This window comes from Sander lucioperca, chromosome 19 (genome assembly GCF_008315115.2).
Source record: "Sander lucioperca isolate FBNREF2018 chromosome 19, SLUC_FBN_1.2, whole genome shotgun sequence".
Lineage (NCBI taxonomy): Eukaryota > Metazoa > Chordata > Actinopteri > Perciformes > Percidae > Sander > Sander lucioperca.
This window is the reverse complement of record NC_050191.1, coordinates 6,843,451-6,858,566: the sequence shown is the minus strand read 5'-3', so window position 1 is coordinate 6,858,566 and position 15,116 is coordinate 6,843,451. Positions and strand designations below refer to the sequence as shown.

The 15,116-nt window shown below is 41.0% G+C and overlaps 1 protein-coding gene across 2 annotated transcripts in view; it reads left to right on the top strand.

The window, feature by feature from the left end:
- Positions 1-329: 329 nt before the first annotated feature.
- Positions 330-15,116, top strand: part of ncoa1 (nuclear receptor coactivator 1) — a 65,227-nt gene continuing 50,440 nt past the window's right edge. Inside the window, exon 1 of one of the 2 annotated variants that reach the window (XM_031321745.2) lies at positions 330-946. The gene's annotated coding sequence lies outside the window, so the exon portion shown is untranslated. The remainder of the gene's footprint in view (positions 947-15,116) is intronic. The other variant, XM_031321743.2, reaches the window with a different exon arrangement.

The window sequence follows — 15,116 nt, the reverse complement described above, 5'->3', positions numbered from 1 at the left end:
AACTAGGTGTGAAAGCACCCTTTGATGCAGAATAGGTTGTAGGCTCTTTTTCCCTTGGCAACTATCATACTTTTTTGTTCCCAATGATGGATACAGAGTTTCGGCATGCTATCATCAATTGGCTTGAAAAATAGTGCAAAGCTGCGTACATCTGGGGGGGGGGATCTCCCTGGGGGGTATAACCCCGGACTCCCCTAAGGTTTGGGTTGAGCCCCGAATGTTTACAATATCTGGCTCCGCGACTGTAACCTGCATCATGTTATACAAACGTCTGAATAAAAATAATAATCAACAGTCAGGTCTTTTTGCTATCAACACAGCAAGAAGCTTCTGCCCTCATCGTGAACGCGCCTGGACGCTCCGTGCGCACGAGCAGCCCTGTTTGTTTGTGTTGAGATTGGAAATGGCGGAGAGCAGAGAACGAAGCGATAACTTGGCTTTGCAAACGCGAGTGCGCCGTCATTGAAACGCAGATACCACCCACAAGTGATTCTCGGAGTTACTTACGGTTTGCCTCTGCCGATGGGATATAAGTCGGACGCAGCGAAAAAGGGATTTTCGGAACAAGGTTTGGATTTAGCGAGCTGGTTAGCCAGCTAAGCTAACCGTGCTAGCAGCCTGGCGTTAGCTATAGCTTCAAGTCGTGTGTGTGATTTTAACTACGCAGGCTTGTTTGTCAACATAAGATGACGTTAAATTGCTAGCGAGCCAGCTAACACGCAACTTTTTTTCGCCCGGTTTCCAAGCTAACCCAACATGCTCGCTGCAGCTCACCGCAAAATTATTAATCCAAAGTAACACTAGATAGTACGAGCAAGCAGTAAGTTAAGCTGCTAACTGGCTTGTTTTACGCAAGCTGCCGTTTTCATGGGAATTGATCACCCAGCGTGACAATTTACAGCAGGACCCCGTGGGCAGGATCTTTATTTACGAGTTGACAAAACGGGTAAGCAAACTGAGAAACACCGCCGTTAAATGCATGACAACATGTCACCCAGAAAAAAACATGTTGAGGGCCTCCAAACATGCCTGACTCATTGTTGATTTTTCCACATAACGTTGCTACAATTGACCGACACCATCTTCTCTAACTGGATACATAATGTGCGCAGTGCTTGCTGGGACATTTTGCTCCTTCGCCACCTGCATAGAAACACATCAGGCTGTTGTTTATGTAAGACAGTGCGAACTGCCTCAAGGTGTCACTGCAGCTCATTTTGATTTACCTGCAACTTGACTGTGAAAGATAATGGACAAGTGAAGCCAATGCGGAAGTGCCTTAAACCTGCATGCTTTCCATAGACAGTATATATAAGAGTGGACCAACAGATCCCGTTGCTCTGGACGGAGACCAGTGAAGGATATTAGAAGCACTTTTCCGGTGAGCGCTAAGCGTTACTGCGCAGCCTCCAACTGAGAGAGACGACGTAGATGTGACGTGAGCAACCGGTCTGAAAGTTGTAAGTCTTCTGGTAGCTGTGCCAAGAGAAATCTCAGTCATTCCCAATCTTGCAGAGACGGAGAGCATAGGTATATGTAAGGAGATAACATGGACACAGGCTAATTATTGTTAACTAAAATGCTAGTTAACATTAGTAATTAAACTTAAACGGCTAATGTGAGACGAAACTGCCTGCGAGCTTCTCCTGTACTATACGGTCATTTTTCTACTATGCGACAGTAAGTCTCGTGGTTATGACACAATCATTAGCCTATTTTTACAAAAACGTCTGCTACGGAGCCATAACGTGAGGTACAAGGTAATGGAGCCTTTTATACATTATCGTGTTTCTTTAGAAATAAACAGTGGATAAATAGAGTCTTTAAATGCTTCAGATGTAAAGTTATTCACTGTCAAAGTGGCGCCAAAATGAATGGCAGTCAATGGAATGCTAACGGGAGGTGATGGCTTGGCAGCATCAAAATGGCGCCATAGGAGGTTCGCGGTTCGAGGAGAAGCTTACCCCCTTGATGCTTTCTGATTTCCAGCAGGGGGCGAGTCCACTGGTTGCAAAAAGAATTCAGCCAGTATAGAAGATGATGAGAAAATGACTCCACTTTACTTTTAATAAGTTTATGGTCTCAGTCGCTTGTTTTGAGTCTTCATCGATACAGCATGATGTTCATTTAGTAAATGATGGTCCCAAAGTAGAACAGATGATAAAGCATTTGATGCTTTAGGGGTGTGGCTGACACTGCGTCATCCTCCCCAGCTTCACCCTCACGTCCAAAAATCGTCACATCCAGTTCTCCAAAAAACCAAGATGGCGACAGCCGAATTGCCAAACTTAAGGCTTGCAAGTCCACAAACCAATAGGCGACATCACTGCTGCTACGTCCACTATTTTTTTACAGTCTATGGTCCTGCACGCTGACAACTTTAAGGATATCTTGACCTCTTTGCATATGGCAAAAAAACCCTCTGTTCATTTGTAATAAGCCACATACACACCTCATGTATAGTGTTAAAAAAACCCCTCTAAAGTAGATCAAGAACATGCAGTTAGAGAAGATGTTAGCCTTCGCTTGACACTAATGTAATGGATAAAACAAAATTCACCTTAATTGACCTCACTTTCTATTGACAGTCATAGTGTGTCTTTGTCCTGGTGCTGCTTTAAAGGTGTTTCTAAAGTTGACAAAAACTATTTGTTTTGAACCCCTTTTGAGTTTAAAATGTGAATCTCAGCACAAAATATTGATTGTCAACAGCTTCAACCAAGGGAATGCATGATGTGTCATCCATAAAAATCCATAGAAGGTATCAATACTAACTTATTATGTTTTAGGAACAGACAATGTAGGCTGGCTAACATTGAAATCTAAACATTTAATAATTGCATTTCAAAGACATGTTCTCAAAGATTATTTAGGCCCAAATTAAACAGCATTTTACACTTTGTTAAATTGGGGTTTCTTTGAGATAACAACCCTCATTAAGTCTAAGTGCTTACGTCACAGAGGAGTTTATTGATTGTTTGAAGTAAGTAGCCTTGAATGACAAAATAATTATGACTTTCTCCAAATGTGGAAATAAAAATCATAAGTACTGCAGTAGTTTGGTTATAAAGGCCATTCAAACATTAGTTTTAGGCTACTTTTGAATTTGGCTAGCCTGGTCCTTCAACCAATCAGACCAACGATCCGGATGACGTAGCAGCGACAGCGGCATCGGCGGATTGCTGCGCTTCGGTGGCTGCCATGTTGCTGCTCGCCGTCGTTGCGCTATCGTCATCGTGTAAAGCCCGCCTCAACGGTTGTGATTGGTGCCTCGATTTGGAAAACATTGGAAATGGGCTTGAATGGGCTCTTGGCCAGACCGATTTGCAGAGCAAATCTCAAATTTGCCGGATGTTCGTCAGGGTTTTCCCAGGCTAGAATTTGGCATTTGTGTGCTAGAATTGCTGTAGGGTAACATAGGAAGTTTTTTTTTTTAAAGCGATTGGATGAATGGTGGACATGTATGTGAAGAGTTCTGGCTTTGAAATGTTAACAGAAATCTCTGATAATTAGGCTGAAATGGGCTTTTAACGTGTTCAGGTTTCTTTTAAGCTTTTCTGTTGGCTGCATTAAGACTGATGATGCAAGTAAGTGGAAAGCAACAACAACAACAGCTCAAAGCTGTTTGACCTTATGTAAACTTCAGTCAGGTCAGTTCAGTTTATATAGCCAGTCTAATTTTCTTTTTAAAATCATGTAAGAGTTGGATAATGCCCAGACAGACAGCACTGCTATCAAACTACAATCTGATCAGTGGCAATTAGCACACGTTTTAAATATTTAAGTAAGCTTCATGTAGTAACTTGTAAGTAACAGAAATCCTGTTAATCATATGAAATACTTTTTTTACTTTTTATCTCTCATGCATTTTGCAACTGACTTTTTTAGTTTTGCTCGAGCACACTCGATGCTAGCAGTGAGTCTGTTTGTGTAGTATTGGGATTGCAGACTTTTCCATGTTGTAGCCCAGGTGAAAACATTGTAGCTGGGCCTCTCTAGGCTGATATGTAGCCAGATAAGAGCCAGTTAGGCCTCAGCTATTCAGTTCAAAGTTTGAGACTCTGCTGACTCTCTGAGTACAACCTACCTGTAAACAACAAAACAAACACACTGTAATAAGAAAGTGCAAATAGTCATAATTGCTTTATCGGTTTTCTCAAATTTCATAAAAAAAGACCAGATCTTGTCTAACTTGGTGACATGCTAAAGCTAGGTAGTTACCTTCATTTCTTTAGTAAAAATATTTTGTGCATACTGATGAGGATGAGGAGGCAGATGAAAGAGGACATTTTTGCTGCTTGACGATTATGGAAGAGTATGATAAGACACTCAGAGTAGAATCCTATGTGGTTAATATTTATTATATTGCAAGCTATGGCATTTCCTAGATTAGCTCTACACACAAGCTGTTGAGCCTACCTAAGGATGAGCCACATTTGATGCAAATTGTTGGGAGTGGGAGCCCTCCTCCTCTCAGCTAAGCTCCATGTCTGTATGTAGAATGAGCAGCCATTTTAGCACTCAGCACTGCTGCAGCCTGCCTGCCACTGTCACAGCATTCTTCTGCTGGAGCTGTGGTAGCTTTCCATGCCCCAGGACACCTGCAACCAACCTGTTAAAATGTCACTCTGATGTTTTTACTAAAGGTCAGAATATCCTTATACTGATACATGTCTGTGGTGGCAGATAAATCAGTGAGGCTCACCTGCCACACTGGCTGGCAACTTTTTGGGATGATAGCACATGAATGTCTCAGCGTAGCGTGCAGTTGTCAGTGTTTGTCTTTCAGTGTTGTTATGTAACTGTAAAATCTATCTTTGATAGCCGCTCAAAGTTGAATATTTATGTTATACTGCTTGAGGACCAAAATGTCATGCACAACCCAAAGCAGTATCTCCAAATCAGCTTCCAAGGCACGTTTGTTTTTGTTTTATTTTTAGTCACTTGCACCTTTCTTTAATCGTTGAACATTTTGGTCATTTTTGTCTTCATATTTCCACATGAAATGATGCCATATCCTCCTCCTGTCTGCGAATAATGTCAACCTCTTTAGATGGGTGATCCAGTCCAATGTGCAGTGAGCTATTGCCTTCCCTTTACTTGGTTGTCCTCATTAAGAGTGTTGTCCTATTCTTAAGCATGAAGCCAAACTGAAGCTGCTGACATTTTCTTTTCAAGATCCAATTTAAGATCACTGTCAACGTTGGGATGCAGCGTGTAGAGTCAGCCATGTTGTTGTGGATGGGACAGTAAAACATTGAACACCGATCATGCCCTATGGTGTTGTAACGGCTATTACAGCCCTGGACTTTTGGGAAAGGGGAGGCTGATGGGACTTTGGCAATCAAATTATTTATTATTAGAGGAAGATTATTAACCTACATAATTAAATGATCAAGCTGTGTTTGTGTAAAGTTTTATCTGAGGACAAGTGAATAAAATAAACGTTGGTCGAGTCCCAGTGTTGCCAAGTTATAATTTCCAAATATCAAAACAACAATCAGTGAGGGGAAAAGCGGTCAGCAGCTCACCTCAAATCACAGCACTCCTAAATTACAGCTGAGGGATGGCAATGTCCACCACTTTGGTCTAGACTGAAAATGCTTAATGAATAGTGGATGGATTGCCATGAAATTTGGTTCAGATATCCATGGTGCCCAGAGGATAAAACCGATTGACTTTGGTGATCCTCTGACTTTTCCTCTAGCTCCACCGATGGGTCAAGGTTTTCACTTATCCTGTGAAATATCTCAACTTCTACTTGGTGGATTGGAACCAAATTTTGTACAGCCATTAATGGTTCCCAGATGGTGTGTCCTTATGATTTACTTTTACTCTAGCGCTACAACAAGGTTGACATTTTTTGTTTTTCGTGAACTGTCTGAAACTATTGAATGGACTGCCATGAAGTTTGGTACAGACTTTCATGTCCCCAGTAAGAATTGAAATAATTGTGTTTATCCCCTGACGTTTTGTCTATCGCCATCATGCTGCATTTCTGAGGCCAATACAGATATTGATATTTAAAGGTGCACATTGAGTTCCTGCATGGTTTCAGCGCAATTTCATTTTTGTCTCAAATCGTAGGCATCTCTCCTTGATCCGCTAGCTGCCTGGTCCCTGAACACACTGTGAAAAAGCCCGGTCTCGGGAGACAACACAGGGGTCGTAAACGTCAAACAAACACTAGAGGCACAGGATTGTCACCAAAATACAACAAACACGTTCCAGCCAATCACAGACAAGATGGCTGGGCGAAGGTGGTGGGGGTTAGTGACAGTTGGTCAGTTAGTCATGACTACATGAAACATGGGGGGAGGGGCGAGCTTGCTCTGTTTTGTTTTGAATTTACTTGGAACGTCAACAGAAGTAACATGATGCAGGAACGCATAGTGCACCTTTTAAGTGTTTTTTTTTTTAAACTCATGTTTTTATATCGGCTAATTTAAAAAAAAAAAAAAAAAAAAAAAAAGACATGAGCGTAACATTAACAAAAGTTTGATACGGATCTGTTAACTTTGGCAATTGAACAACTGTGAAAATAAAATAAACTTGGATGTGGTCTCTGTTGGACAAACTGTAAATACCTCAAACATTACTGCCATTGCTTGTTATTTATTGGCCATCGTACTTAATGCTTTATATGTATCTGCAATAAGCTGATTTTGGCTGACATATTGGCCCAGCTCTACCAAATAGCATTGAAATTGCATTCATATTGTCAGAATTGCCTGACCTTAAACTTAAAAAAACTTTCCATGTTCTGGCCAAATCAAAGAAAATCATTGATAGAATTGATTAAATAGAGTCAGTGCTGGCTGCAAGCTTGCTTTCATTTAAGTATTTTAGAAATGTATGTAAATGTATTCTGTGATTAAAAGGTAGTGGTGGGTGGAAAGTATTATTTTTTTTGGCAAGTGAAGCAAAAGGCAATCTCGACAGCTTAAATTTCATCAGCCAGCAGCTTGTGGTTTCTTGTTTGTTTACTTAGGAGATACAGTATGAAGGAAAGCTTATCTTTTTCCTATCATTTTTTGTTAAATCAAGGTGTGATTCTAGTCTAGATCCAGCATGCAGTGTGGGGGCCTTAGTTTATGTAGTCCCGGCAGATCACTGTTATCACAAATAAGAGCGTGCAGATAAAATAAGCTCTGCTCCCCAGAGTGTTCGCAATCATCATTGATAATATGCAACGGGATGTGTAGGAGCTCTCGTTTCTGCAGAGCTGAAACAGATCGGTTCTTGGTGGAGCCTCCTGTATGCAGTGGTTTGTCCCTCGACTCTTGCACTCTGAGTCAATGGGAGGCAGCAACACATACATACATACATGCGCACTGTCTTCAGCTGCTGTAAGCGAGCAGAATGCGGTGAAGAAGACTCGTCGCTGCCTTCCTGCTGTCAGAGCGATGGCCTACATTCTCGCCTGGAAAAAAAAAAAAAGGCTTGTGCAGCAGACTGTGAGAATTTGGGAGGGAAGTGGAAAGGTAAAGGCTGAAGAATGAGAGAAACAGAAACACCACGTACAGGAGGAAATTGATAGGGCAAGCGAGAAAACAGAGCAAGGAGAGTGGTTGTTCTGGTGTTGTGAGTGAGTTAACAGTCGAGCCCCAGTGGCCCAATTTTTCTGAACAAGGTCAGGCTACAATAAGAAGAGTAAAAAAAAAAAAAAGTTTTTACTTCTCTGTGTGGATTTGGTAGAAGGTTTTGATTAGTGTTTGTCATAATTATAACACTGGGAAGTGATAAAAAGAGCAATGGAGAAAACTTTTTTCACAGGTACATTATGCTCTGCTAATGTGTCTGTGCCCAGTGAATTAGGGGAAGTTTTCCAGTTGTGGGTATCCCACCTTAGATGTGAAGCGAACAGTGTGTAATGAACGTGTTGTAAACACCTTTAGTGAAGTGGAGCATAAAGGTGTCTATGTGCCTGGATTTTGAGGTGGGTGCTGAAATACTTCCAACACTAAGATGTTGACGTGCTAGTTGCAGTCAACACTTTAAGTTGTCTTGCATATTTGTTATTTCTGAGCTTGAGAATGCTTTAACTTGGCATCACGCTCACTTTTTTTTTTTTTTTTTTGTGGTATCGCTCCGTAAGGCAGATGAAGGGCCCCAGGCTTCCAGTTTTCTTAATTTAAAATTAAACATGGCTTGCTCTCAAAGGCTGTTGCATACGACATTGGGTGCAAATGCCAGTATGTTTGTTTTTCCATGTCATGTGATGGAGTTTGAGATTCGGGGGAAGGAGATGAAGCCAGGAATACATTTTAGATGATGTGATCCTCTAATATCACAGGAAGAAGATGATTTAACACCTGGTACAATCTTTTGGTGCCAGCCAGTTTGATGAACTCGCAAAAGTAGTGACCCGTCTTATTAAAAATGGCCTTTTCTCCAGTCATTGCCTGAAAAACGGTGATAAATTGGTTTTATTAATTTCAGTTTAGTGTGTTTCAAATTCAACATTTTACATATGAGCCATGAGTCCTGCTACAGGATTTATAATCAAAGCTACTTGAAGGATGCAATACTTAACAGATGCTGCCAAGATAAATCGGACCAATACATGATTATACTGTATTCTTACTTCCCCATTTGACCTATACGGTGCTTAAATACAGGTATTTATGAATATGATTATCTGCAATTAATTAGAGCACATAAACCTCACTGTTACTCCTTGATAAGTGTATTATACGTACATAAAACTTATAATACAACTATAAGTGTATAATTGTTCTAGAAGGCGCAGAAATTCTCCAGTCGCCCCTCTGTCAGCTCAACAAAATTTATGCTGAATTGTGAAATGCTTGAATTTTACAAACATTAGTTTTGCTTTATGTGGTTGATGTTGGACGGTGATGGCATGTGGCTACGAGTCCCTCATCACGATCGGGAAATCAACTAACCAGTCTCCTTGCCGACTCTGCTAGCCTAGGCAGTCAATGTTTTTTTAAAAGATAAACATCCAAGTAAACACTGAGGAAAAGGTGGAGAAGTTGAGCTCCAGATAGCCATAACTAGTGGCAGGTGTAGGAAACGTTTGACAAGTTCTGACTAGAGTCCTGCTCACAGTGTAGCGGCCCAGGCACAATGCAGGCGTCATTTTAGTATCAAACATGCCGGATCCTATCAGGGGCCATCTGGGACATTATTCACAATTACCTCACACACATACAAGTGAAATGCTCTCACACACTAGTGAAACATTATACTCTCACGTACTATACTGAAACCTCACGCACACACAACTGAATTGCTCATAAACACTACTAAACGCTCTCATAAATGCTACTGAAACCCTCTCACACGTAATAATAATGATTGAAAGTTTTTGAGGGAATACAGCCACTTAAGAAACTGTTTCGCTTGTTTCTGAATTCCTCCTTAATTCAGAAAAACAGAGCTCCCTATTTTCGTAACTAATAAGCCAATGACTCATTAATTCAGAAAGGCAGGGCCTGTTTAGGTACATAAATTGCAAGATCACCTGCATCTTACAACATTTGAAAAGCTCAATGGGTAATATCATAGACTTTAATGCGGGAAACCCAGGTTCGAATCCTGGACAGGGATTTTTCTTCCCAGCCACCTTACTGTCTCACCGAATCGCCTTCCTTTTCAACCGAAACGCATTCCTGTTCAACTGAAACACATTCCTGTTCAACTGAAATCCTCTCGCACGCAATACTGAAACGGGCTCATAAACACAACTGAAACACATTCATAAACACCACTGAAACGCTTTCATAAACACTAATGAAACACGCTGTATGAGAGCGATTCAGTATTGCACGTGAGAGGGTTTCAGTAGCATTTATTCAATTCAATTTTATTTATAGTATCAAGTCATAACAAGAGTTATCTCAAGACACTTTACAGATAGAGTAGGTCTATACCACACTCTATAGTTTACAAAGACCCAACTATTCCAGTAATTCCCCCAAGAGCAAGCATTTAGTGCGACAGTGGCGAGGAAAAACTCCCTTTTTAGGGAGAAACCTGGGACAGACCCAGGCTCTTGGTAGGCGGTGTCTGATGGTGCCGGTTGGGGGTGTGATGAACAGTGGCAATAATAGTCACAATAAAGATAATGGAACAATGACCAGAAATAGTAGTTGATGATAGTAGTTTATGAGAGGGTTTCAATATTGCGCGTGAGAGCGATTCAGTAGCGTTTATGAGAGCGATTCAGTAGCGTTTATGAGCAATTCAGTTGTGTGTGCGTGAGGTTTCAGTATAGTATGTGTGAGTATAATCTTACACTAGTGCATATGAAAGCATTTCACTAGAGTGTGTGAGAGCATTTCACTTATATATGCGTGAGGCAATTGTGAATAATTTCCCAGATGGCCCCTCATAGGATCCATTCCAATCTTACTATCGTTTCATATTTAGTGAACTCTTTAGACCAGTGGTTCTCAAACTTTTTACACATCAAGGACCCCTAATCTGACACAAATTAGACCACGGACCCCCATCTGATAAGGCTTTGTCCCTGGGTCCGCTACCTGATTTCATTTTTGCTTTTAGATGTTTTATTACAGAAAGCGAATAAAACCCATGATCAAAATAGTCATACAATCTGTCATTGTGTTACTTATGGATGAAATTATAGTGGAAATAAATTATTTCCTTTTTTGTGGGGGACCCCCTGGAATCCCTTCAATGAACCTGTGGGTCCCCGGACCCCACTTTGAGAACCACTGCTTTAGACTCACTACTGGCTGAGGACTTAAGGGTTAGATGCAAGGTGAAAGGGCAGAGACGCTGCGGGTGAGTGGAGGTTACAGTAAGAGCAAGATGAAGAAGACTGAAACACTGTCTTCCGTGTATCGCTATGAGAAACGTCCGTGCTGGTAAATATTGTGTGGAAGGGCTCTGCCTTTCTCAGGAGTCAGAGTGAAAGCAGTCTGATTTATCGCACAGCAGAAAGGCTGCAAAGCAGTATACACCTATTGCATCGCTGATGTCTAGACTGTGGCTATTGACGGAGGGAAACAGAGCACTAAGAGGAAAGGAAGTGGTTTTGGTTTGTGTTTAGTGTAATGCTGTGCAAATAATTACTGTTTGTGGTCCAGACCCCAAATGCTGGCTGCAGGTTCACAGTCATTCCACATGCATTCACAGTCATTCACACCCGCGTTCTGGTTGTTTACATCTCTTTTTAGTAGATGCTGTTGCAGTACATGATACATTTCCACCTACTCACGGTGTTAAAGTCACAACATGCCAGTGACAGTTATTGCACTCAGCCATAGCTCCATCCTCACAAACACCAGTTTCATAAAATGTAGAAAAACTGACAACACAAATTCTTTTGGTCTAGAAATGCACAGGTTTTCAGTACATGCCAAGTGTCTAAATGGCTAGGGGTTTCACAGCTGTATTTCTTTTAAAATTAATTTTCATTTTTACTTCTCCCTAACCTGAATTGATGCTGCAATCACATCAACACATTGTGCAGCTGCTTTACAGGAAGACCTTTGCTGTGGCGATTATTGATCATATACTCTCACTGTGAAGCAGCTGATTTGCTTGGTTGACATGTTTTTTTTCATGAACAGCATAGATCAGACTTGAAAAAGGAAGATCCCGCACTCTCAGCCACCAGAACAGTTGTATCATCAATAAATTGGGATGCTGAGAAAGAGCACAGTGCGGGATCTTCCTTCTTCAAGTCCGATGGGACATTTTCCAACGCACCTGCATCTAAGAATTGTTGGATGTGTGAATGTTTTCTTTTGTTAAATGAATAGCATAGACGCCTGAGGTCATGTTGTCAGTTTAGGGACAATAAAGATGATTCTTCCTCCTAGCCGTGTGTCTCTAGGGATTGCGCTGTCGGTCGGCAGGTCCACCACTTTGGTCCAGACTGAAATATCTCAACAACCGTTGGATGGATTTTCCTACAATGTTGTACAGATGTGCATGGTTCTCAGACTATGAAAGGTCTTGACAACAATTGGACAGATTGCCATGAAATTTGGTACAGACAGTGATGCTCCCTGCAAGATGAACTGTTATAACTTTGGTGATCCCTTAACCTTTCCTCTAGTACCATCACCAGGCCAAGATTTTTTGCTTTGGTTTATGACCAAATACCAGCAAACATTAAGACATTCCCAACATCCTCAGCTGTACTTTGTGCTAATTACCAAATGTTAGCATTCTAACACCCTAAACTAAGATAGTGAACATAGTAAGCAGCATTATACCTGCTGTATATCATCGTGTTAGCATGTTGATGTTAGCATTTAGCTCAAATTTCTCCTTATAGAGAGCAGGGGTGTCAAACTTTATTTCACCAAGGGCCACACTGGAAAATGAGAATCACATCAAGGGCCACACGTGTAGTTTATTGACATGCTTTTATTTACTTGTGAAAGTAAAATATCTTTGACTGTATTATTGCATGTCCCATATAGCCTTCTCTCTTACAGTTTGGTCGACAAAAAGCCCTAAAAACACGTCAGGAAAAAAGTTCCTTGGCCATCATAGAGTTTAGCAAATCAAGCAAAACAATGATTACATTTTTTTTTAAAGTAGGCTACCACACAGCTGACTCACAACAACCTTATTCACAGCCTGAATGTGCAAACTCTCTGGTTCTGTGGGGATTTCTGAGTCTCAAAGTCGGAAATCTGCCAAATTCTGCTTTGAGTGTCGCGTAATTACAGTTTGAAAACCGTTTCCGGTATTTTTGGTGTGGCACACAACTAGGCGGGACAAAATTTATTGTGAGCCTAACTTGATATGGGGCCCAGCACCTCAACGTTTTGCGCTTGACAAGGAAATATGTGTAAAGGAAAAACAGGTTTGGTGACAACATTATTGATGACTATAGTTAGCAGTGTCCACACAAAGGTAATCATGTCACTGACTGCACGATGCTTTTGAATATTTTAATGATCTGAACATTTTTAAACCAATGAGGTAATCCACAGGTTTTCCTTAAGGGCTCCTGCGCACTGCCTGCATTGCGTGAGCGTGGCATTTCTGTTGTGTAGCGGCTGCGTGGCGTTTTCTATGTCTTTGCACACCAGAAATTTGTCTGACGCGGCGCTGCTGCTGCTGCTAACCTTGTCTGTACACGTGTACTGTATGTTTCCTATTTCTAGCATGCACACGTTTTCGGATCGCTTGAGACGTGCGTATCACACAGGCAGTGTGCAAGCTCTAATCTGTTAACATGGGAGCCGAAATAAAAACGGACATGCTACGCAGCTGACACGCTCACGCCACGCAGGCAGTGTGAAGGAGCCCTATAGGCCTGGACACACAGAGCCGATAATCGGCCGTCGGACTGTCTGGTGAGGTCAGTGACTCGAGTCTGTCTGTCGGCGAAACAAGCTACAATGTAAGCTAATAGGGCAATTTTTCCAGCTTGTATTTACCTTCACAAATGTGCTTGTTTTGCCACTGACAGGCTCATATTAATATAATAATAATAATAATAATAATATTCTAAGTGCCTGACAACATTATGGAAAGGATCCCTTCAGAGATAGACCTTTAAAACCGCTTTTTGAGACCTTTCTGTTTAACCAGAAAGAGCTCTGAAGACTTTGTTATAGTTTTGATCTTCATTTGAATTGAATTATTTTTTGTAGCAGTGGCTTTAGTAGTAGTATTTACATATGCAAACATGAGAAACCTGGTTGATTTTATGGCATGTAATTCACCAAATTTGTCCCACACAAATCTCCCATTGTGATTGAAGTGCATTCTCATCTGCATGGTGAATTACACTATTGGCTGTCTCTGAGCCTGTCATACTGTATTTAAAGTGCTCATATTATCCTCATTTTCAGGTTCATAATTGTATTTAGAGGTTATATCATAATAGGTTTACATGGTTTCATTTTCAGAAAACACCATATTTTTGTTGTACTGCACATTGCTGCAGCTCCTCTTTTCACCCTGTGTGTTGAGCTCTCTGTTTTAGCTACAGAGTGAGACATCACACTTCTGTTCCATCTTTGTTGGGAGTCGCACATGTGCAGTAGCTAGGTAAGGACTACTAGCCAGTCAGAAGCAGAGTATGAGGGCGTGCCATGCTAGCAGCTAGGCGAGCATTATAACGTGTGTTACAAAGTGATGCACATCCGTCACGGAAGTAAAGGCTGGACTACAATAGAGCTGTTTGGAGCAGTTTGTGAACAGTGTTTTCTGTTGGAGATGGTAAGTCCCTTTGGGGTGGACTTTGGGCTTTTTCACTTTGTAAACTTATAACCTGCACAAAAAAGATACATAACACAATAAAGAAAAGGGGAAAAGCCAAAAAGCATAATATGAGCACTTTAAATGGGTCGATGGAAGTGAAACAGACTTATATGAGTTGGATTCAACAGTGTCAGCTCCTCATGATTGTGTTTTCTGTCATGAGATGAGATGAGGTGTAACTTTCTTGTGTTTGATGATTATTTTATTCGAAACAAACAAATCATGCAGCGTTACAATATATTTTATCAGTGCAAGAGCTGATATTGAACAGGTCTGGCATCTGTCGGATATTATCCTTCCACATGAGACGTAGAACTGCATACTAATGAGTATTTTTTTATTACTGATTGCAATGCTGATTATTGTCCTCATTCATTTTTGTCAATAGTGGAAAAATGCCCATCATAATCTTTCAGAACCCAAGGTGACATATTAAAATAGCTTGTTTTGTCAGAGCAAAAATATTCATCACATAGAAAAACATAAAATCTTCATGTTTTAGGAGCTGGAACCTGCCTGTTTGGCATTTCCACTTGCAAAATGATGAATTGACTTACTGGCTGTTGATCGACTACAGGGGCTGCGCAATACATCATTTTTTTATCGCCATCGCGATATAAACTGGCGCAATAAACACATCGACAAAGGCTGCAACATTGCGAAAGACACTCAGAGATTTTTGTGTGTGTTGACATAAAATATCAGTAGAGTAGTAAGTAATTACAACACCGCTGTTGTTGCATCCACATGATACAAGCCTTCTGTGACCGTCTTGGTCTAATGCTCACAAGTCAACAATCAACAACGGATCAATCTGGTTTCTTATGGCTGTGTACGTTGGCATTGTTTCATTGTTAAACAATAGGGTTTGAAACCAGAATTTATGACTT